The sequence below is a fragment of the Pagrus pagrus genome (genome assembly GCF_965226575.1).
Source record: "Pagrus pagrus genome assembly, chromosome: 14".
Classification (NCBI taxonomy): domain Eukaryota; kingdom Metazoa; phylum Chordata; class Actinopteri; order Spariformes; family Sparidae; genus Pagrus; species Pagrus pagrus.
In genome coordinates this window covers 4,513,036-4,537,880 of record NC_140198.1, presented here as the reverse complement: position 1 = coordinate 4,537,880, position 24,845 = coordinate 4,513,036, and the positions used below count along the sequence as shown (strand labels likewise).

The 24,845-nt window shown below is 38.9% G+C and overlaps 1 long non-coding RNA gene across 1 annotated transcript in view; it reads left to right on the top strand.

Annotated features, from left to right (window-relative positions):
• LOC311269326 overlaps positions 1-9,025 on the top strand; it is a 53,865-nt gene extending 44,840 nt beyond the window's left edge. The window contains exon 3 of the long non-coding RNA XR_014624073.1: positions 8,861-9,025. This is a non-coding gene — a long non-coding RNA (uncharacterized lncRNA). The remainder of the gene's footprint in view (positions 1-8,860) is intronic.
• Positions 9,026-24,845: the final 15,820 nt, after the last annotated feature.

Below are 24,845 nucleotides of genomic sequence, written 5' to 3'. Positions count from 1 at the left end.
GCGCAGGAACGTGACGCATCATCAGCGCTATCATCAAAAGTCTCATGCTTCACTGGATTCCACATTTGCTAACAGGCAAAAAACTCTCTGGTGATTTTGTGAAAATCGGCATAATGTCAGTGATGTTAACCAGGCGTGAGAGATCGCACAGAAGGTGTTTGTTTTCTCTGTCCGCAGTCACGCCTGGCTTTACTGAAACACCTCAAGCAGAACTCGCTCTCGTTAGGCCGGAGTGATGAATTGATTAGGATCTGACAGTGCGTGGATGTGCAAAGACGACTGACATACGAGTGAGTCATCGTCTAAAGAGATGCTGAAGTAACTGTAGGTGCTTGATGGGATTGTCTTTGCTTTGATTGCACCAAACTGTTTATAGAGGTGTGACGGTGCTGATAATCTCTGAATTTTTTCTTTAAATTTGCAGTGCTGCAAAGCTCAGACTGGTAGATCTCAACACTGATTGAGATGTGCAGCTGCACTTTAGACTCAGTTTATTTGTCCATTTTTAGAGCTTTGCATGTGTTTCTTCAAAAAGAATTTGCAGCACAATTAATAATTAATCATTTCAGTATATTTTAAGCTAAAGTGCCAAAGAGTCTCTGGTTCCAGGTTGTTTTGCTGTGGCATCCTTCCTCAGCGTTATTCATTCTAAAATTGTAATTTCAAAAAAAACTTTAATTTATGCTGTGTTCCAACTTAATTTACTCAGACCCAGTGACATATATACTTATACTTACACATCTGGACAAATATTTCAAGTGTTCCCTTCATTATGATACCTTTATTATTCAGATAGACCTTGTAGTTGCAGAGATACACTCACCAGCAGGTAGGCCTGTCATGAGCAGGTTCTGATCTGCTGTTTGGGCTTGGCACTGCACAGATGTGCGTTTTCCTGAAGTAAAAAAAAAAGAAATTATCTTTCCCACGTCTGAACATCAATAATCTTTTTCATTTGTTTCCACCGCAAAGGCCACTTGCTGCCAACCCCCGAGGCGTGGCTGCTCGGTGCACCTCTGCTCCAGATGAATATTTGTTTGGTGTCTCGGCTGGTTGGCAATTTGATGGCCTGATTGATTGTTTGTTGGATGCCTGCTTAATTTCTCTCTGCTTCAGTTGACAGATTTGTTGGTGCTTTTCTTGTTTAAGTCACCGTTCGGGTTAGCATGCCAGCTGATAGAGCATTTTGTCTTTGCCAGATGTGTTGGTTGCTCTACAGGCTGGTCGTCTGACTCTTTGTGTTAGCGATACAGCAGTTAGCTTGGTGAGTAAAGAGTTAATACAACCAGTAATAATGTGGGACAAATTACCAAATATAAGACTGCGATTGTTTAAAAAAAAATCCAAAGCTAGTCCTCCTGTACTGTTGAAGTGAATGGGAAAACCCCCCTTGTTCTCTTTGCAAATACAAAGTCAATAGACTTGTTTTTCACACAATATAGAATCATAATAGCTATTATGGCTTCTTCTAATGAGGTGATTTTGAAAATAATTAAGGGGATGTTCAGTTTAATCTCTTAATATCAAGATTTCCTTTGTAGCAGCGTTAACATCTTATTACACAATGTCTGTATCGGCTTGTTTCAATAATGTTTAATGCATCTTTTTACACACACATCTCAGATATTTAACCTGCCATGTTGAGTGTTTTTTGGGACTACTTGGATCTCCACCAGAGCGAAGATAAAGGTGCAATACCTCAACAAACAGCATATCGCAGGAGTAGCTGCTAACTAGCTATTGTTAGCTCAGCTATTGTTAGCTTTGACCACTGGCTGAAGGAGGTTTCGAGGCTGGTTAGCATGCTAACTTCAGTAGATATCTCTACTAATATAACTTTAAAACTCTTATTTCATCACATTCTGTTGATAGTTTTAGTTATTTTTTAAATGTTTTAAACGTAGTTTCTTACATATTGTTCCTTTAAACAGTTTTAGGGGTGAAGCTTGTTCGCTTGGAAGATGCTGCTTGTTAAGCAGTTAAAGAAAAAGTATTTTTTGGGATGTGCATGTCATGATCTCTCAGGTGGTCTCACTCAGGCACAGTGATCGCCTCTCAAAAAAATTTGGTTTTTACTCCCGCTGGTGACCGACAATGATGACCACGAGCCGATTATCCACCAGTTGGCTCGTTGTCTCGTTAGTCGGTTTGTATTTTGTCTCTTTGGTTCGTTCACTGGCTGCATCACCACAGACAGCAACACATCTCCCTGCAGGCAGCCACTCATGCACAAGGATTTTAAAACACAGACTTACAGTTGGCCCTGTGAACCACATCTGGTTATACACAGGAAAACCAAACCTAAGCAGCCAAGCAAAATAATACACAAACTTGGTAATTTGTAATCTCTGTCAACATACACAGGAGACAGGCAAAGGGATCAAGATAATGGTTTATGATCTGGATGCGTATTGGCTTGTTTATCCCATCCTCCTGAAGACAGAGAGAGAGAGAGGAGGAGGAGAAGGAGAGACAGATGTTGTTTAAAAAGTATAATCCTCGGGTCTGTGATGGGGTATGTGGCTCTGCTGTGTGTCTCAGCTCACGCCGTAACAACGCATGGCAGCTTCATTGAGGCTCAGCCGCAGAAATCTTCTTATTCTTTGTTGTAGGACTTTATTTACATGTCTGTTCATGCAGCATTCCTGCCTGTGAAAAAAAACAACAGTGAGTGAATAAAACTGAAATGAGCGAGAATTAACTGAAACGACGCCGTCATTGAAGTTATTTTAACATGAGTTATTCTCGTCTTCATCTGTGATCCGTGTGAGAGAAAGCTAAGTTACTTTGCACGTATTCATGCAGCTGTAAGATAAGATGAAGAGGAAACGTTTAAGGGACAGTTCACCCCAAAATCAAAAACACATAGTCTACCTTTTACCTGTAGTCCTAATTATCCTTCACATTGTTTTGGTGTGAGTTGCAGAGCTTTGGAGATATTTCTGCCTTCTCTTTTACTGCAGCTTGTGTGAGAAAGTTACTAAGTCTTCTGTGTACAAGAGAAACATCAGTAATAAGGCCATAATGCACTCTTATATGTGTCCCCCCCTTCTGACTCCTAAAACTATCAGCAGCTGCCATCTTTAGTCAGGCGGACAAATGATGTACACCGAGTGCTTTTTAATATTGTTGTTCCTTCATCTTGGTGTGAGCTACAGAGACACTTTAAACTTGATTATTCGATAAGTAGGGAATATTATAGACTGTTTGACCAACACTGGTAAATTAATTGTCTTAATGTAACTTCCTGCATGTTTTAAGTTAAATAATGCTTGTTTCTTTAATGTTAAAATTGTATGTTGTTCGTTCATTTATGTGAAACTTCGGACGCTGCTGTCCTGGCCAGTACTCCTTTGTCTCATATTCCTTGTAAAATAAAAGTAGGTAGTGCATCATTTTGTAACTTCACCTTAAAATAACTCAAATCATGCTGATGGTCCAGTGTCTTGTAAAAGGGTGAATGGTGTCTCTGTCTAAGCCCCTCCGCCCCCCCATCACTTGTTTCTGCACTATGTAACTCCAGTGAGAAGCTCAAGCCGAGTGCCATCTACTGCCATTATATTACAGATGAAGGCGGACAACTCTACGGTTGATATCTCTAAAATCCTGCAACTCACCTCAAAACAATCTAGATGGATAAACTACAGGGAAGAGGGAGAATATGCATTCAAAATTTTGGGGTGAACTGACCCTTTAAACACCCACAATAACATATGCAAACACACCTGTCAAGATAAGGAAACCAAAACCAGCTCTTGAGGGTGAATAGTGACTGAGAGTAAATTAACATGAAATCAGTTTATGCAACAAACACGCAGACCAACATCTCCAGTTATTCTCAGTGCAGGTGAGTAAAACAGTTACTCAGCAGAGCAGCAGGTTCTCACCACCACATATGACTAAGACTCATCCCAGTAAGCCCGACTTTCATGGATCATCAGCAGCCTCTTTAGTTGATCCGACATCAGTCATGAAGTTCATGGGTGGGTTGCTGTCAATCGCCACCGTGCAGCTTTAGCCGCTCACAGTAGCACAACAGGAAAGCTGATGCATTTGCTGCAGTCGTGTAAAAGGTTTATACGACATGAAGGAGGATTCACAGCATGAAGAAGCTTGTGGTTAAACACAGCGAGGCTTCAGTGCTTCTGAAAGATCGCACACAGTTTAGGAAAAGTGTTTATTGTACTGTCAGTATTTTCTGATTGCTTTGGCTCACAAAAAAATAAACCTTAACACGGTTTGTATTCATAATTGGATTCGTATCATTGTTTTAAAATAAAATGATCATTATAAAATAGTGTTAAACGATAAATTGGTCTTCTCAGCGAGGGGAAAATGTGCTACTTCTGCAAATGATGTTGAATAAGAATTAATTTGTTTTAGTAACGTTCGCACATGGAAATTACAATTTAACACATGTAGTGTCGAGCAATCAATTAATGTTTTGAAGCCATTGTTTTTCATATGAATATACTATAATATTTTCAATAACTACCAGTCAGGGTCATTGCTTTCTCTGTTTTCTAAAGAGCTTAAAAAGTTGTTTTGCACAAAGTTTAGGGAACTTTACAGGAAACAGTAAATTGATAAGTGAGACACAGTGTGGATTTATAACAAATGGATCTGCATCTTAAGCATTAATAGAAGAAATAGAAGAAATCACAGCAGCCATGTGAAAGAAGAAGAAACACAGTGGGGGTATTTATTGATTTAAAAACTGCATTCGACACAACAGACCACTGTTTTCTTCTATCTAAATTCTTAGATTATGGAGTAAAGGGGACAGATAAGTTATTTGGAAAATAAAAAAGCAATTTGTACAGTTTGCTGTTAATGATTCAGAGTCTGAATGTGGAGTCTGACCAGGGTCTGTAGTCAGCCCAAAACTTTTAAGTCTATATATTTACAAGATCTGTGACATTTTCAAAATACTGCTCTTTGTTTTGTTTAGATCAGTGTTTCCCAAGCCATAGATTATTACTGAAATACACAACAAGTAATGCATGTGTTTTTACTTTACCCTATCCTAGTTTGTATATGTTCACTTTCTTATACAGAGACGAAATCTGTACCCTAAAAACATCCTTTAAAAACCCACCAGGGAGCGAAAAGTAAACATTAGATAACATCTGTTATAGAGGCTGTTTGTCACGGGGACGAACGCAGGTGAGCCTCGAGTGTAGAATAGTTTGTTTGTTCCATGTTGTTGTTTAGATTGAATTGATTTGAAAATATTATTAGTCAAGTGCGTTAAATAACGATTATTGAGTAACGCTTGTTAGATGACTGTTATTGATTGTGTCCGAGTGTGTATTGTTGAATTTTGATATGATTTGTGAACAGAAACATGTGATTGTTAGATGTTATTATAAAGAAAGGCGCAGGTCTGATTAGTTTATCGTCTCTGGCCTCCTTTTTTTTTTTCATGGATTGTTTAGTCTTTGGGTTTTATTTGTTCTGGGAAAATTACACACCAAAAATGAGCAAGATAATTATGAAAGAATGAATGAATGAATGAATGAATAATAGATAATTCGGCAGCCCCGGTCTTTTCTCTCTTAAAATATGAAATACATAATTACAGTGTTTGTGCAATATGTGTTTAATGAGCCTGTGTTCTCATACCTGGCAGCATCGTCGCTATTGAGCAAACCATTCATCCATTAATCTCAGTATTCTCAATCAACTGTTTGTTCAGACAGACTACAGGATGGAGGTGTGTGTAGTCTGGCTGCTATTTCCTGTCCCATTGTGTGTTGTCATCCAGCGATGTGGTGGGAACGTCGCAGAACGACCTCTTTTCACAGGACTGACTGTTTGTCGGTGTTTCTGTGTGTCTGGCTGGCTGTGGTTTCTCACACCCGACCAGTTTCTGCTTGCCTTGCGGCTTCATCTGAGGTTTAGGAGCGCGAGTGGGTGTGTGTTGTGTGAAATGTGCACACGTGCACAGTGTGTGTGTGTGTGTGGTATGGTAGTCTCAAGGCGTCAATCAAATTTAAATCCAGAGATAAAAGGAAAAGGGGGGGGGGATGCCCTTCCCTGCCTTTTAATTATAGTGTTTGCGGCGAAGGAGTCAGGAAAACCCAGATGCTAATGTAGCGTACAGCAGCCTCTGTTCCGCTTACCTGATCAGGTAGACGACACTGCTCCCCTCTCATGCTTAATTAATCACTTACATCACAGGCTGAGAGGGAGGCGATGGAGATGAAGCTGGGGAGAGAGCCAAGATAAAGACAGAGAACAAGAGGTGACTTCATTTGAGTTTCTTAGAGTGATGTGGAGGAGGAGGAGGAGGAGGAGGAGGAGGAGGTGCGATAGGGGAGTTTAAAGGAGAGAGGGTAGTTGCCACGGTAACGCAGTTATATAGTATATTGTTTAAGGGAGAAGGGAGAAGGGAGAGGCTGGAGACAGACAGGTTAATCCTCTGCAGGCAACCAATTACAGACTTCCATCTCCCATCCTTCCTCCCCTGTATAATCTCCCTGACTCACCCTTACACTCCCTTCCCTCCACTTACCTGACTCTTACCCCAGTCGCCTCTCTCTCTCTCTTTCTCTTTCTTTTTTCCCAGAATGCAGTGCAGGAGTCATTCAATAACTGTAACCGCTCTGTCGTCGTCCTGCACAGATGTTACCTGAATCTTCTGATACAACGTCGGCACTGGAGCCAAAAAAACAACCTGACTGAACGTAATCGAAGGCTTTGCAGAATCGTCCGATATCGATGTTGAAAGAACAAATGTTGTTTATCTTTACCGTGACGCTGTGATCACCTGTTGCCACGATGGCAGGTGGATTCATGATAGTCCGCTGCTAAATTTGCTCTCGGTCACATAAATGGGGTTAAATAACAGCTGATTACGTTTAAAGTCAAAATGAATCTGTAACAGCAGGTTTTCTTGATGCACTTTTGATTTTATTGATTATGAACCAAGACTATGATCTATCTTTAGTTGATAACACATAAAAACACATTTAATTAGTTGTTTACAGATGCAGAACGTTCTGTTAAAACTTGGCAGGCATGATCATACAAACATTTCCAACTAACGGCGACGAAGGCCGACTGTTGCGTAGCCTCACATCGTCTGTGCTTCGGCCACAAAGCCGCACTTAAACACACCGCAGAGACTACAAGACTACTTCTCGTGGACTGATTTGCTGAGCTGAACAGCCAATCAGAGGGATTTGTTTCACTGATGGGATCCGTCGCCGATCCTACGCGCTCGATCGGCCGAAAAAAAGTTGATAATGCACGTAATGATAGAGATAATCATCAATGGTTTGTGTCAGAGTTTAAGTGACAAACCATCACTGTAATAAGTTAACAGGAGCAGATGTGTGTAATTCCTTTAAGATGTCACTTAACGTTCATCAACGTTGGCCTCCGTCTCGTCTGGCAGAGAGGCCGCGATATAACGAATTAAATCCCCGAGCGTGACCACTGGCGACGTGTCTGCGGGGACGTCGGTTTCTTTTGAAAAAGCGGTTGCACAAAGTGAAGGCTTATTGTGTTTGGAGTCCGTGTCTTATTTGGCTGCACTTCACGGGGACTTACAGAATAAAGAGGTTTGTTTTCGAAAAGTGTCTAAACAGTGTAAAAGCAAACACAGTTGGGCCAAACACATTAATGCACGGCCAGGAATCAAAGTGTGTGGTTTTGGACTTTTAGCTGGATTCAATTAACAGAAAAAAAAAATCTAATCCGTAAGAGAGATGATCTCCGCATGAGTGACGAATAACAGACAGCGACTAAAGGACTGGAAAAGTTACTTTTGAAAACAGACGAATAAACTTCAGAGTTCAGAACATAAACAACTCGGAGCTGGTTGAGTTTCTCTGCACAATGTGGCTCAGGCATGTGTGTGTGTGTGTGTGTGTGTGTGTGTGTGTGTGTGTGTGTGTGAGTGATTGATAGTAGATCAAAGCCTCTCTTAACTATATTGTTTTGTCGCCACACTGCTGCACATTGTTTTATGATGAAATGACTGAATGTAGGCCTCTTTTATCAGAGACATTCGGCAGCAGCTCTGCTTTATAATAAAATAAAAGCTAATATTAGAAAATGTCGGAAACGATTCAGAACAAAACAAGTCGGATCAGAAAAAGAACAATTCTCCTCGAGGACATTTGACCCTCTATGTGCTCCGGCTGAGAGGCTACAAGGACCCCAATTAGGCCCCTGCTCCTGGGGTGGGAGTACCTCAGGGAGGCTCTCCCCCTGGAGACCTCCTCCCTCCTCCCTCCCTCCCCCCCGTCACTGCCTAAATCCCTGCGCAGGGATTAAAAGACGGCCGAGCTGCAGAAAAAGATGATTCACAAAGCTTCTTGTCCTTTTTTGTTCTTCTGTGAGAGGATAGGTGTGGGGTTAGTGGGGGGAGGAGGGATGGAGGTACTGTAGGTGTGTGTGCGCATGCGCATGAATGCAAAACCTCCACGACTGTCTGTCGGTATATTTCCATTTGTGCGGGTGGCATTTAATGAGCTGTAGTCACCGAGAGTCTGCTGACGTGTTGCGCTGCTTTAAACCCTCCCTTCCTGTCTGTCTGCTTACCTGCAGAGGTGTGTGTTAGTGTGTGTGTGTGTGTGTGTGTGTGTGTGTGTGTGTGTGTGTGTCATAGCCAGCAGCAGGTATTAGTGCACAATGGGTTTGGAGGCGCTGAAATGGCAGCCCTCCTGCGCTGCAGTAATTTGTCCTTCCCCGGCTCGCTCCACTCCTGCAGCGTCCACACGGCGAGTTTCTAAAATATCCAGAGTGACGCTGATGTTTAGACACATTTCACTGTAAATCATTTAGTCCGTTCATAAAGCCGCCATCATCATCACACATCCAGGATTAAGTGGGCTTCTGTCTCTCGCAGGTTCCCACAGGATGACACCGGCACCTCCAGGGTCGGCACTTCAAAGAGGCTCGCCCACCCTGTGAGGCTCTGTGCATCTCAGCATCCAGCAGCCACACGCTGATCACAGGAGCTGTGAGGAGATTAGAAAAAAGTAGGATGAAGTCTGTCCCAGCTGTGTGGGTACAGGAGGAAATGCAAAGATCCCAAAACATCCTTCATTTAAGGAACTAAGTTCTAATAAAATAGATTTGTATCATTTATATTTTGTAGCATCGTGTTCATGTTGCTGAGCATTTTTAAACAAAAGCTTATTTATCATTTAAAAGATTACACTGATTCTTGAGACTTTGTCCTTCTAATAAAAGTGCTAATTCTGAGAATAACATTTTCTTACTTAAAATAACCAGGGTGTATCACCTGAGGGGTTTCTGTTTGTTTTTAATTTTATACATTTTGTTATTATATGATTCAGCCCAGTACCCACACAATCAGTTGTCCTCAGACAAGAAGTTAAAGAAATCAAACATCCTTTTGACCCTGTAACAAAAGAAGTGAGAGAGATGGGTTGAATATTTTCAGATATGAATAATTAACAGGCTGATAATAATAATAATTCGCTGTCAAAACCAGTTAATCTGATCTCAGCCCTTCTTTAGAGTTGGGAGAGTCCTGACTGACTTTCTGAAGAGTTTTGATTTCTGGTACAGGATGTTGTAACGTTCAAGGTGAGAAACTGTCTCACCTTCAGTTCTTTTACGTAGAAGAAGAAGAAGAAGAAGAACAAGAAGAACAAGAACAAGAAGAAGAACAAGAAGAAGAAGAACAAGAAGAAGAAGAAGAAGAAGAAGAAGTAGCAGCTTGTGTAACTTCCAAAAGTTTCTCTTTGGAGCAAAATCTGTCACCTCTTTTGTGGAATCAATCACAAGAAATCCCGTGTTTCATTCCTCTTAATTCATGTAGAAAATGTTACAAAAAATGATGGTCACAGTGATTTTTACAGAAAAAATATTCTGAGCTCTTTTTTAGTTGTCGCAACTATGTGAAACTACCTAAAAAAAGGGCCAATCCGTCTCTTTCTCCTGCTGGATCGGATCAGATGCTGAGGTGCTACACTTCTGTGCTCGGTCCTGTTTTAGATGTAAAGCTGAAGGATTTTCTTTCCCCTTCACATGTTAGATAAATACATCTTCTCTCGCTCTTTGGTTTCAATCAAATCTTCCACTTGCTCTCAGCCTTTTTTTCGATGTATTGGCACACTGCTGGAGCAGACTCAAGACATGAAACACACACACACATTGACGCTTGTTAGGCCCTGGCAGAGAAAAGGAAAAAAAAAAAAAAAAACCGAAGGGGGGAAAGAACGAACGAAAGAAAAAACACCCCTGAGGTAGCTTGTAAATTGCGCTGGAATGCCGACGCAGCCAATCGAATGGCAGGAGACGGAGCCAGATTGGGAGGGGCGGGCGTACAGTGATGATGATGCTAATGCAGCCAATTAGAGGTGGGCCGGCCACGCTCCGATTTCCCCCCTCCACGATGTCAATGGCAACATTTATCCCCCAATAAAACAGACATGATCTCAGGAGCCCGGGCCCTGCCAGGGCTTTCCGTTCCTACAAATTTCAGTTGATTGTACAGTGCTGTGCCTGGAAGCACTTCGAGCCATGATTACCGAGCTTGTGTTACATGTTTAAAGGGAGATTCCACGCCGTTTTTTGTTTTTTTTGCTTGGTTTTCAGGGTTTTTCTCTCTGCGAGTTGGAAATTCCTGACTGAAATATTAAGACTGAAACACGGGTTGTTCTTTCTTATTCACAACACGTAGTGAAAGATAACGTCAGTGCATGTGGGCCTGTTATGTATGCGCACACGTACACAACCACTCAGGCAGCAGGATTAACCTCTCAGGCTGGAAAACAGTAGGAAGGACACAACAACCTAAAACAATTAACGACAATGGACTGAAATCAGCAATCTAAATCTCTTTAAGTGTCGCTAGATGAGTTTTGGTGATAATTGTGGCAAAGTCAAACCTCGAAGGTGTCGCTTTAATTAAATCTTTGCCTTTTTCAGTTTAACATTATTCATTTGATTTCACTTGGTTGGTGTGAAGAGTAAGTCTAAGTGAGAAGATATAAATCAGCACTACAGCAGTGACAACATGCTGGTAACAAACAAACAGGCTCGGGGAGTAATGGGATACACTTAAAGGGATTTTGTAATCAGGATACAAAATAAAAGAAACTGCATTCTGTTAAAGTTACAGAAAAAAGATGTGATTAGATTACAGATACATTTATTTCAAATTACAGGATTACATACAGGACTACTGTTCTTGAGTGAAACCAAATACACAAGTGTGTATTCTGTAAGAATTTAAATTTAAATGTGTATTAAAGTTAAATAAGTCATGTAATTACTCTCGTCCTATTTGCATATGTTTGATTTTGAGGTAATCCAAAATTACATTACTTTAATAATTAATAATATTGTCATACTTTAAGGTTACTGATGTATCGGAGTACATTTTTAAAGTAACCCTGCAAATAAAAACGTTACTTATTCAAACATTTCTTGATGATAACTTCTCTACAAATAAGAAGCATATGTTTATTGTTTTTTGAAGTACACGTGCATATAATCTCCAGCATTTTACATGAAATGAAGAAAACAAAATTAAAACAAAAACATAGCATGGATGTTCAGTGGAGCAGAATGAAAAATCTTTTTATGAAACCTTTTATTTCTTATTTTACGTTTATGAAAACAAGACATCAAATATAATTTCTGTTGTTTTTGTTTTTGTGGCTTGAAATCCACACGACTGTAGAGTTATTTTTTGAAAGGTCAAATTTCTATTTATAAATATAAAGTTTAGCTAAAGATGGATTACAAACCAAATCCCACCTAATGAAGGAGAAATTCACTATAATCCAGATGCTTAAATACCTGGATGTTGTCCTTCCTCGGTGCACGTTCAGCGTGGATCACATCCATCGTTTCCATCAACACTTGCAGATGAGTTGAGTAAAGGAATTAAATTAAATTAAATACATGAGGAGTTTTATAAAATTAATTTGCAGCACCCAACCTTTATTCCCTGTTCATCATTCTTGACACTTTTTTTTTGCAGCAAAGTTTAGTGTACAGTGGAGTTTCCTTTAATTTTGCTTCTACCCAGCCTGTTTTATGGACAGAGAATTAAAAAAATAAAGGGACGCTTTGTTTCCTGCACTTTCTGTAATTTCCTGTATGGGTGTTGTACTGTACTTTACTCATGGAGCTTAAAAACCTTCATAAAGGACGTTCCTGTGAAGTGGCAGCTGTTGTTTGAATAATTTCTGAAAAATGTCTCTCTCACACTCACATTCCCACAGCTTTTTGTCCAAGATTGATCCCATTACACACATTATTAGTCTGAATATTGCAGGTTAAATTAGTAATTATGTGTCTCCAATCATGCAACAGTGGCCTCTTTGTTTTCTTTTAAACGCAGCGCTCTGTTGCTGCCTGCCTGCTCTGTTAACGGCAGGAAGGTGTGGAAATGTTGCAGCTAATCTTGTTGCTGCATCTAAAGACCATTTAGTTGTGATCCGCATGACAATGGTCCCATTAGCCTCATAAGCCTGTTGAATTAGCAACTTAGTAGGTTTGTCTGAGTCGTCAGTGTGTTGTTCTGGATACTGTTCTTTCATTTTCTTTTTGCAGAGCACTCAGTCTAGCCGTGGTAATAAAGTTTGGCTGGATGTGCTTTTGTTGTTTTATTTAGTTTAGTTTAGTTGTTTTGTTTGCGTCACAGTGTGTCACAGGTAAAATAACCGCAGAAAACATGCAGATGTAAGGTACTTCCCTTGCAAAATGCAGGATCATCCCAAAAGTTACACAATGTGCTACAACTCTACTGCATCTTTGCTTACAGCTTCTTTTCAGTGTGGGACTTTTTAAGCTTAAATACGAATCCAAACTTTAAAAAGTTGAGCAAACAGTGGGCAACATCTGTGTGTGCTGCATATCTGATGTCAAGGGAATTTCATACTTAATAAACCCTCAATTTGTTCTATTATATGTACAAAAATTGCAGTTTTTTTGACAAAACAATAACAAAACAATAACAAAACAATATCAACCTTGACTTTCAGAAGTTCAACCTAGCCCTAAAGGATACGTTCACCCCGAAAAATGAAAATGACAATTAGTAGTCCACAAAACATTGCTGGTTGCAGCATTCTCCTAAACACCTGAAGAAGATGATACTTGTTTTAAAAGGTACAAAACAACTGAAGAAAGAAACTTAAATGGCTCTTTACAGCTTGTCCACCATCATCCACGTCTCCAAAAGACTCAAAATCCAAAAGGGATTTGGAAAGACATTATTTACACCCTTTTTAAGCCCGAAATCTTCACTGCAGCTGCTGAGCTAAAAGCATTAGCACACAGCCGTCTGAAATTGGTGCATGAGCTGAACAGCGCGTCGCGTGTTTAAATAACTTCTTTTCTAAACAACGACCGTTTTATGTTTTTCTTTCAGTTGTTTTAAAACAAGTGCCAATCAAGTTGTGTGCTGCAATGCTGTTTTCCTACAAAGCTTCAGAAATGTGTTTTGGACTATGAAACTTCACTTGATTTTCCGTCAGCATAGCGGTGAGTAGATAATGGCTGAATATCCTTTTTGGATATTGTCTTTTGTCAAAACAGGAAGTTGAAGTATAGTTAAGAAACACTAGGCCCCTCGCTATTTGCAAGTTATGGTGTCAAAAGTTGTGGTTTTACAGGATATGATGGCTGTGAGAATACTGAATATCACACAGTATCCCGCTGTGCTCTGTCTCCCCATCATCACGCTGCGCTTTCATTTTATTCTGCATGTGCTCCATAAAGACAGGGTGTTCGGCCTTATCCAGCAGTGATCCCCAGCTCTCCCTTGTCATTAGCAGCGCCACTTAGCAGCTCCGTTATCTTCCTGAGACAATGCTTCATCACTGGATTAGACTTTAATTGGCTGCATTAGCTGCCTGCTTGCCCCCTGGCCCTGCAGCAGCTGTGATCTTAGAGGCCTCGTCCCTGAGTCGGGCACACACCGACAGTCAGCAGGTAGAAATGGAAAAATGTTTTGGAAACTTGTGAACTTTAGATAAATAACACTTGCTTGCAATTATGCTGCTGTGGTTGCTTTTCTCACTTATTATGCCTGTATATGGGCATAGTGAGGACCCTAATGGGAGCCAAGTGAACCAAGTGGTTCCATGTTTTTTTCAATTATTATTATTACTATGGAAGCAGCTATATGTGCAACGCATTTGAGTCCAAGACCAATTTCCCTGTGGGGACAACAAAGTGTGTTGTACCGGACCGTACCATATCCTATTGTATTGTACTGTATCCTATTGTGTAATACCATATTGTACGGTATTGTATTGTACAGTATCGTATCATTTCGTATCATATTGCACTGTAGTGTACTGTATGGTACGATAACATACCATAAGATACCATAAGGTATTGTACAATACAGTATCGTATTGTATCTTACTGTATTATATCCTATTGTGCGGTACCATATCGTACCGTACCATATTGTATCTTACCATACAATATGGCACAATAGGATACAATACAGTACAATACGATACGATACGATACGATACGATACAATACAGTATGTTATCTTATGGTATGTGATCGTGCCATACAGTACCCTATCCTATTGTATTGCACTGTATCCTATTGTGCTGTACCATATTGTACCGTATTGTATCATACCATACGATACTGTATCGTATTGTATGGTACTGTACTGTATGACACAATAATATATCGTACAATATAGTATCGTTTTGTATCATATTGTATCATATGTACAGTATCATACATTATGTATTTGCATGTCTCATACTGCACCATACTATACTGTATTGTACTGTACAATACCATCCCATATTGCACCGTATCATATTGTATCGTATCGTACTGTAATGTACCACACTGTATCGCATCACATCGTACCATACTGTACCATATCATGCCTATCCTGTATCCTATATCTGCAACACTAGGGCCTCAAAAACCAACTGAATATGTGACTCTTTTTGCATTTTATTTATTTCTGTTTGTTCGATTAAAGTATTTAAGGAAATACTCAGTGTGCTCAGTTCTGCCCCTTAATCCACACAGTGCTCTCAAAGCTGTAAACTCAGCAGGATTAGGAGGCACTGTATGGAAAAATGTTTGCATACTGCTCCCAAATAGGCTCAGGCTGGTTGTTTGTGTGCTGCTATTTTGAGGCTGTAAAGGGTTTTGACTTTTATACCCCTCACATAAAAAGGTAAGCAAGTTAAAATGCAACAAACAATCTTCTTAAAAAAACATGTAAAACTCTTCACACATGATCCAGCGGCCCAGACGGACAAACACATCTTCTAATCTCTGACATGTTCCAGAAATCTCATTATAAGACCGTGTGGCTGAATTAGATTAATTTCCAATTATCTAATTGATATCTAATTAAACAATATAAAAAAGGATCCATGGCGAGGCTTTTAATGTTGTAAAAGTTTCAGCTCGACTCAGCCAAGGCCTTATGCAAAGGCCCTGCAGCGCTGACCCCACATCTGCTGCACAAGCCTGCCTATCAAGGCCAGGCAGGACTTTAATGGGTGGGTGTGTGTGTGTGTGTGTGTGTGTGTGTGTGTGTGTGTGTGTGTGTGTGTGTGTTACACAGAGAGAGAGAGGCTTATGGCTCTTCTGGCCCAGACAGCAGCCTGCCAGGGTTTATAAGACAGTAAGGACTCTATTATAAAGCGCTCTGCTGCCTATTTGGAGGTACCAGTGTGTGTTCTCACTGTAAGAGGCTCGAGCATCAGATTAATCTCCATATTACAACATTGAAATTCTTTCTTTTTTTATTTGTTTGTTGTTTATTTTCTTCTTCCTGTGATTACTCCGTTAAGCTTTTTTTTTTTTTTTTTGTAAAACCCAGGGGTTTAGAGAAGTGTTTTAACAACGTACTATCTCCTATAAAAATCATGTTTCCGAGCAATTATCGCCGCTCTTTCGCTAAGTGATCCACGGTGCTGTAACATGTTGTCTCCATTTTTATATAAGCCTGAACAATAAAAGGTTGGAGCGCCACTCCGGATTGTTTTTGATTAGCTTAGTAGTCTTGTGTTGTAAAGTCAAATATCTACTGTATTAATATTTGTTTTTAATATTTAAAATAAAATACATTTGTACAAAATGATAGACACAAAAAATATAAGATAAACTATTTGTTATAAATATAATGCAACTATATATGAATATAAACAGTACAAACATATAATAAATTCATACATTTTTAAGACAAAACTGTTATTTATACCATGTCTGAATTTACTGTTTTTGGATAATTTTAGTATTTTTACTAAATTCATATGTAAAATGTTAAAACAATGTAAATAATGGACAAAAACAATAATTTTCAGCTGCCTAATCACTGACAAAATTACACCTTAGTTATAATTTGCAAGAAAAAACACAAATAAAAACTCAATCTCAAACTGAAATTAGCCGAAATGAACTGATATATCATTTGAACCAACAGCAGCAGCAGCAGCAGACGTTCAGTGTTTCTAATCATCACAACACACGTCTGCATCCATAATTTACAACTGCAACAGATTGTTGTGGCAGAATAATTTTACGTATTAAGAGCATCAGTACAGATGCTTAAATTCAGATGTCAACATCCTCACGAGGAGCCAGATATTAAAGCAGTCACACACACACACACACACACACACAGTGGGAGGGATGATTCATGTCTATCAGGCGTCCTCAGCTGGAGACAGAGGTCTAAAAGGCTGGAAATCGATCCGTGTCCATCAGATCAGGTGACATTTTCTGCCTCTCCTGGCTCCTGTCAGATGATCACTTCTGATATTTTTCCCCTCTTTTTATCTCTGGCCTCGTGTTTTCCCACCGTAATCTCCCTCCTCCTCTTCTTTCTGTGAGAACCAGTACAACCAAAAGAGGTTTTTTTCTTTTTTAACCTTGTGAAGCTTCATATTTCTCATGCTGGTTCACTGTTTTTCCACTTTTTTTGTGGGGGGGGGGGGGGGGAGTATTTTATGGATCACAAAGCATCAGGACATATGTGTTCATGTCAGCCGTGGTTAGGTGATCAGTATGTTTCTGCTTCTGCACAAAGATGAAGTTGGTGTTGCTTTAAATATTGCTTTTTAAATGTATTTTAAGGCATTTAAAGGACGAAATTAACTGTGCATCGTTTCCTGGGGGCCAGTTATTCTCTTTAAGGGCCATGCTGGACATTTGGTTATCTTTTTATCAGCTGTATTTCTGTTGTTTCTGGTCTCTGGAGGCTGAGGAGCAGCAGTGTTGAGTAACATCAGGACTCTTCGTCTCTAAGAGGCTCAAGTGTGGAACAATAAGGAGGGTAAGTCCCCTTCCTCAGGGGACTGGAATAAAAAAAAAAACCCAGAAAGAGCTGGACCCCCCCACCAATACCAAACAAGACACATGTTTGACATTTTTTCGTTGTGAACATTTAATTTAAACACACAGTTTTTAACAGATTGTTCAAAAACTCTCTGTAGAATAGATTATGTTCATTTTTCAGCACATTATAACTTGATAAATGTAAAATATTTGATCATTTGATCAATCGGATTTTACAATTGGGGTGTTTTCTTTACCTTTTCCGTCCATTTTTTATACCAAATGATGTCGATTTATAGATTTGAAAACCATTTAAATCAAATTTAAATAATAAAATTTCAGAATTGTGAGTTTTATATAAGAAATCGGACATAATCAAGCCTGAACGTGTCAATTTTTATCCTCTTAATTTCCCTTTTCGTCCGTTTTTTTCCAGCTTTAATTCCGTTTGATCCCTTTTTCATCCTCTGACTTTGTCTTTAACAACAACCTACATTTATTCCCTTCCCTTCTCTTTTGGTTAAATATAAAATGTGATGAAAGCTTTTCGTTTTAAGCCTCTCGGCCTCAACACACATGTTAACAAGCGGGGATGTTAAATGTCAGCGAGGGTTGAAATGAACGTGTGATTTCACTCCCCGCGTGTTTGAATCATTTTTTTTTTATCTAAACGCGATTATTTAATTATTTTATTTCGAGCAAATGAGCTCATGAAGGTTTTGAGCTGCGTTCAGAGTCGCTTGCGGGCTTGTCGGGATATTAAAATGGATGAAGACGCGCACGAAGCACAACAGTTTTTTAAGCTTTCAGTAGTGGCTTCGTTAAAAATACAAAACGCCTTAATAACTGCGCTGTCACGAGAAAAGTTAACGAGCTCTGCGGGCAGACTGCACGAAGGGAAACACACAGACTCACCGATATTTATTAGTCTCAGTTTAAATGAAGCGTCGTTGGGGTTTTGTGTTTTTGGTTCAGGATGAAGAGAATAACGCGCTGCTGGCACGAAGACAGTTTTAGTATTTTATTCGTGTGTCACCTGAACGCATCTTAAAGGGAAGTGATGGAATGTAACTAATTACTCAAGTACTTTACTTGAGTATTCCCATTTTTCGCTACTTTATACTTATACTTTTATATTTATAAACAGATTAATTTAATCAGCAAACGGATTAAAGAGAAAACTGTGACTCCTATAATCCAAAAAATGCTGACTGTGGATCTGATAATCAGTCAGGCAGGTCATCATAGACCCAGAGTATACAGTATAAACTTACATTTAAATATATGCATACGTTGTTTTTACTCATACTTTTGATAGTAGATATATTTACAAAAAAAACAAAAAACTTTTTGAAATATAGAAATTACGGTGAAAAACTGTCAAAAAGCAGCTGTAAAAGAAACAGTTGGCTACTGAACCTTAATTTGTAATTTCATCATATGTAAAAACAAAAACGAAACAAGAAACACCACAAAAGTTTGGCAAAATTCAAATACTGTAAAATACCATAATATTTAATACATTTTTTTGCTACTTTATACTTCTACTCCACTAAAGTTTGGAGTCAAATATTGTTCTTTTAACTCACCACATTTATGTAATAACACTGGTTATGATTACTTGGAAGATAAAAGGCTGCATCAGAGCCAAAGTAGCACATTTAAAAATATATATATATATTGGATATGATAATCAGCCAGGCAGGTGATCAGTCAACCCATAGTACACAGTATAAACATACATTTAAATATGAGTATAATTTACTTTTACTTGTACTTTTGATAGTAGATATATTGCTAGAAAATTACTTTTGATACTTAAGTACACAATGTAAAAGATGCATATAGAAATTATGGTAAAAAAAGGTCAAAAAGCAGCTTTAAAAGACCATAAATTATAAAATAGTATGTCACCATAGTAAAGGCACTGAATTAACCTAAATCAAGTACTTAACCAAATAAAAACAAAACACACAATTTTACTGTGAATATATTCAATTTTACTAAAATACATTACATTTATGTGATAACTTTGGTTAGTTACTCTGCAGATTACATTTAAATATTTGTATAATTTACTTTTACTTGTACTTTTGATACTTTTGTGTAAAAAGTGTAGGAATGACGGTAAAAGACCATAAAATACAAAACAGTATGTCACCATGGTAGATGCACTAAATTACTCTAAATCAAGAAACAGTATAACTTTACTTTTTAATGTCATCATGAGTAGAAAATACACAATTGTACTGTGACTAATCAGTCTCACACTTTTCATCCAGTTACAGTTTTTTTGTTCTGCTCGCTTGTGCTCAAATTTAAAGGAGCGCTGTCGTTTTGGAAAAGAAATTCAAACTCAGAATTGTAATATTTACAATATTAATGAGGTAATCAAGTCAGAAATGGGTTTTTTTTTCCATAACTGAATGAACAAGAGGACAGTTTGAAGGCAGAAAGGTGGCAGGGTCCGCCACATATAAACAAGTAAAACAGTGTGATTCAAAGATGATGAAAACTTGCGACTGTCCCGTCACGATATCAGATTTTCACTGCAAATGAGCACACGATAACGATATCACGGCGATATATCTAAATGCTTTCGATAATGTCTATCTTTAACTTTGTTTACTGTCTTTTTTTGTCTCTTTTTTGACAAATAAATCACCCTTAAAATATGAAGGAAGGGAGCTGGAGAAAGAGTCTGTAACTATCGACTACTCAGTTACCGGTGAAAAGACGACCAGATGAACTCATAAACGAACGTGAACAAGTTCAAACAACACTGGATTATACAGACGATATTATCAAAGGTTTGTTACTAACATGAGTCCAGTGTTTCATTGTTTAATATCACTATTATCATGAATATCGTGATTTAAGACTGTGTAAATTATTATTTTTTCCGGTGAGCCCTCATGTTCCCAACACGTTTGCCTCCCTCGGTCACACAGAGCGTAAGTACAACATGCTGTGAAATGCACTTTCAGCCCTCTGAGATGAGCTCATAGCTGGTAGGATGAAAAGTAGCGATACGTAAAGATAAAGATAAAATATTCAAACACCGATACGAGGCTCGAATGTTTCTACAAACCTCCTGATTTTCTTCTTTTTCCACAATCACAGCCATGTCCTCCTTTTTTTCCCTTCTTCTTCTCAAAAGGCGGTAAATTCTCGTCCCCTCCTTCTTGCCTCCTTCATTTCTTTTTTTTTTTTTTTTTTACCAAACGGTCTGTTTTTGATTGAGGCCTAAAGGTCAGCTTTGGAGTTTTTCTTTTAAAGCATCTCTGACTCCAGCTTTGTGGCCAAAAGCTAACAATAAAGCCCTCGACTCCCCCTTGAAATAACGGAGACTTTTTTATCAAGCCTCTGAACACCCTTTTTCCTTCAGAGGGCTTAAGCGCTTTCATGTCTGTAATAACTTTGTATACAGCGTATGTATACACGCTAAGCTACAACAAGGTGATAATAAACTGGCCGCTAACTGCTCATGGTGAGGCTAAAGCCCGGCAGAATTAGCGCTGGCCCGCCGTACGGTTTCGTAAAGACACAGAAAATTGACAGCATGTCAATAGGTTTTTGATTTAATATCGCTGTGGTCGGTTCAGCCGAGTCGGTTTTTCAAAACCAGACAATTTTAATCAAATTCCTCGACTCGCTGGAGTAAAGTTGTGCTGCAGCTTCACCGTAATGGAGCAGTGTGGGATTTCACTGTCATCAGGAGGGAAAAAGGCTCTGATTGATGCCCAAGAATGTATGTTTTTTTAAATTTTGTCTCTCTTTTTGCTTTCCAGTCTGCAACTTCAATTTTCATCACTTTCAATACCCTAAAAAAGTAAATACGAAGCACTTACTGGCTTATAATGAACCAAAACACTTTAAATATTTGTTATTTCCATAATGCTTCAATTTTAGTACACAGAGACAGAGATGGAGGACAAAAAGTGACTTCATTGAAGCTGTTTGTTCTTATTTTTTAAACACATTTTTCCTCACAAAACCTGATCTTGTAAAAAAAGACTCATCAACTCATCAAAAACTACAAACTGAAGTATAAATTTCTCCGCTGTCATATTTCAGGAGCTGGAAGTCTCCTCTCTTGGGCAAAAAATAAATAAATAACTCCTTTTCAGTTAGTTTTTCTTCCCTGAAACACAAAACTGTTATCAATAATGCCAGTACAGCTGGATATAAGTTGACTGAAGCTCTAAAATTAACCACCATGGCTGTATCTAAGCAGTTATTATGCATTTCCAGCTCCATCAAAGCCAAAAACAACTTCGAAAGGGGCAGGTAATATTACTTTTTATTCTTCTTGTTCCTGTTTTGTGCATGGAAAACTATAGTGGGTTAAAGTGTCTTATCAATTCTACAGATTGTTTTAAAAATCATGCTGAAATGAGCAAAACAAACCAAATATGAATAAATGAATGAACAAACAGGCCTTGCAGTCTCATTAAAACACAATAAGGACACTTCCACCCATCATGTCCGTCCACCAGCAGCTCGGTGTCCCTCCTCTGCCTCCCCGAGCCAGTGTTTGAACCAACCCTGACTGACTACACCTGATACGGATGCTGGGATCTCCCTCATTCAGTCCTCAATGGCCTGTGCAAAGTGCTTTTCATCAGGCCTCAAGTGCTCCTCACACTGAGTATCATTGATAAAACACACACACACACACACACACACACACACACACAGACGAGAACATGAGCGTGTGAACTTGTCGTCTCCTTCAGGCTTTGACATATCGGTGTTGACTCAGTATCAGATGTCCACCTGTCACAGTGACGGATCAGGTTCGGTCTGTAAATACAAAGATTAAAAGTTATTTTCACAGCATCTTTAAAACATTCAGTGAGGTCTGAGTACTTTCTCTTGATGTATGCTGGAGTCTTAAAGATCATTTTATTATTCTGAGTTTCTATCACGAGTCTCCCACGACGCTCTAGATGCTGTTTTAAAGGCTGCTCTATAATAAATTCTTACGTTTTTTTACATATTTACATATTTGTGTCTTTTGACTCAGGATCAGCCTCCATCAGTTTAATTCTTACCATCAGGACACCAAATATTAATACAAACACACGAGAAGTTACACATTGATACAACATCTCGACAGTACTTCTCACGGGTGGACTCGGACTATATTATTTTTGGAAACATTTCATACTTTTTTTTTTTTTTTTTGACAATTTCCTGCTTGTTTCCTGTCCCAGCAGATGTTTTTATTATCAGTTCTTAACAAAATTATTATTATTTTCATCGCATGTCTGAGAGGATTGTTTCCTTTTTCTTCCATCATCCACCAAACTTTTTCTCTGAAGTTAAAAAGCAGCTGTTGTGGTAAATTGGGAATTATCTTCGCACGGATTCTCAACAGGAAGTGTCCCATACCTTACAATCTCTGTTTTGTTTTGTTCTGTTTTGTAAGCTCAAATAGATTTTATTTTCCATACGTGTCAAGTTGTTCTTACTGGTAAATATGTGTTTGAATAAGACCACGTCACAAAACAAAAGGGCTTTTTATCAATCATGCAGTATTTTTGTTTTTATTCCCCGCCCCCTCTGCAGACACTTAATCTTAAAGCAGGTTTCTGGCACCTCAAAAACAAAAATCAAGATAATTTTCAAGAATCTTGCTTCATAATTTTTGAAAATTTCTCTTACGAGTCCCTCCACCAACAAAAACTAAACAAAAATGCACAAACTCAGTTGGGACACGTGATTTGTAATAAATCACACTGGAAAAATGTAATTTCACATTTTAAACACTTAGTAACTTCACATGCACATGTGGTTTTTAGACAGTTCACATGTGAAACAATGTGTAAAGTATTATAACAGTTAGAATTAATGTTTGTCTACTTTATCAACGTTTTTGTTTTTGTGTTTAAAGCAGTAATGGCCCTCAGTAGAGTGCATACCTCTGCCAAGGCCCAAGAGTCCCCTTTATTTCAATCAAGCCCAATCCAATATCAAATACAACATAATTAAATCAGCAGCCACCTTAATGAGTAGCTTTTTCCCCATCAAGATCCATGCATCATTCCCTGAGAAATGAACGAAAATGTTGAAAAACGCTGTTTCGCAATGTCAAAGAAAGTGAGAAAAAATTACGGATCTGTCCTTTTTATTTGCATCAAAAGTTAACGGGGTCTATTCTGGACTGAGGCTCATCCTCCATCCAAGTTTCATGGAAATCTGTTCATTAGTTTTTGTGTAATCCTGCTCACAAACCAACAAACCAACAAAAAACAGGCAGACACAGGTGAAAACACATGCTCCTAATAAGGTTTGTGAATACAGTAGTCGGCTTTCGTTCAGTGAATTACGACCACATTTTAACAAAAGAAACTGGAGATTGTGTCTTAATGGTGCATTTCAGTATGCAGCTCTGAAAACAGACTCGGTGAAGAAGTTTCTACTGTGTCTCTGCAGAGATCTCCCGTCCTGCCTCCACACAGAGGCACTTTTTCTCAGGGCTGCAGCTCGACTCTGCTGTTCCGTGATAATGATAAGGCCTTAAATCCCTCTGTAGATTTGACCTTTGTCCCCCCGGCCTCTATTTTTAAACTGCCTTGTGCGTTGGAGAAGTTGCGATCTGGCCGCTGCTGGGAGGATTAGGTGTATGTTTGGGCAGAGGTGACTCCAGGAGCCCCCCTCTGTTTGGTTTGGCATCCCCGCAACCACCACACAGCTGCCGGCAAAACCCCGCTTGATCTACCAGATACCCAAAATCATTATGTGGTGTTTGTTATGGAGGGGGGACAAAAGAAAAGAGAGGAGAAAAAAAAGGGAGGTTTACTTTTGTTTGAGGAGGACTTTGAGGGTTTGAAGTTTGGTCACTCGGACATATTTCAGACGTCCTTTCAGACGTGACGGAGATGTTTACACTCGACATCCCCTTCTAAACTGTTATCGGCAGCCTGTCGATCGAGCTGCATCACGTATCTGAACAACACTTGCGTTAAAGAATGATCCCAACAACGCAGCATGCAAAGCTGTATGAAAATGTCTTTGTGAGACGCTTTCACCGCGAGACACCTCGAGAAGAGCTGCCACGCTGTATGGAAATATTCATAGAAAACAACAGTTTGTGCAGGACTCATTTACTGAATGTAAATACACTCGTGTGCGTTACATTCAAATATAGTTTTTGCATGGATGTAGACAGCAGCGGAGGAAGCATTCAGATGTTTACCTGAAGTGAAAGTCACAAATAGATACCACAATACTTTATTGCATATCGTACTCAAGTGAAAGTACAGACACTGCCTCTCCGACGTCCGAAGTGTTTATTTTGTTATTTGACAATTATAACCTGTGCAGTAATAAGATGTGAGTAACATATATTCTGTAGCTGGAGGTCGAGCTTATCTAACTGCTTTATATGCTGTTCAAATGGTTTATTAATATGCAGCAAAACATTTTATTTTGAGAGGAAAGAGGGGTTCAAAGGGACACTGTGTAGTTTTGGAGGTGAAATTCAAACGAATTTTAATATTTACAATAATAATGAGGTAATAACACAAACTTAGAAATATATTTGTTTTCCATAAGTGAATAAA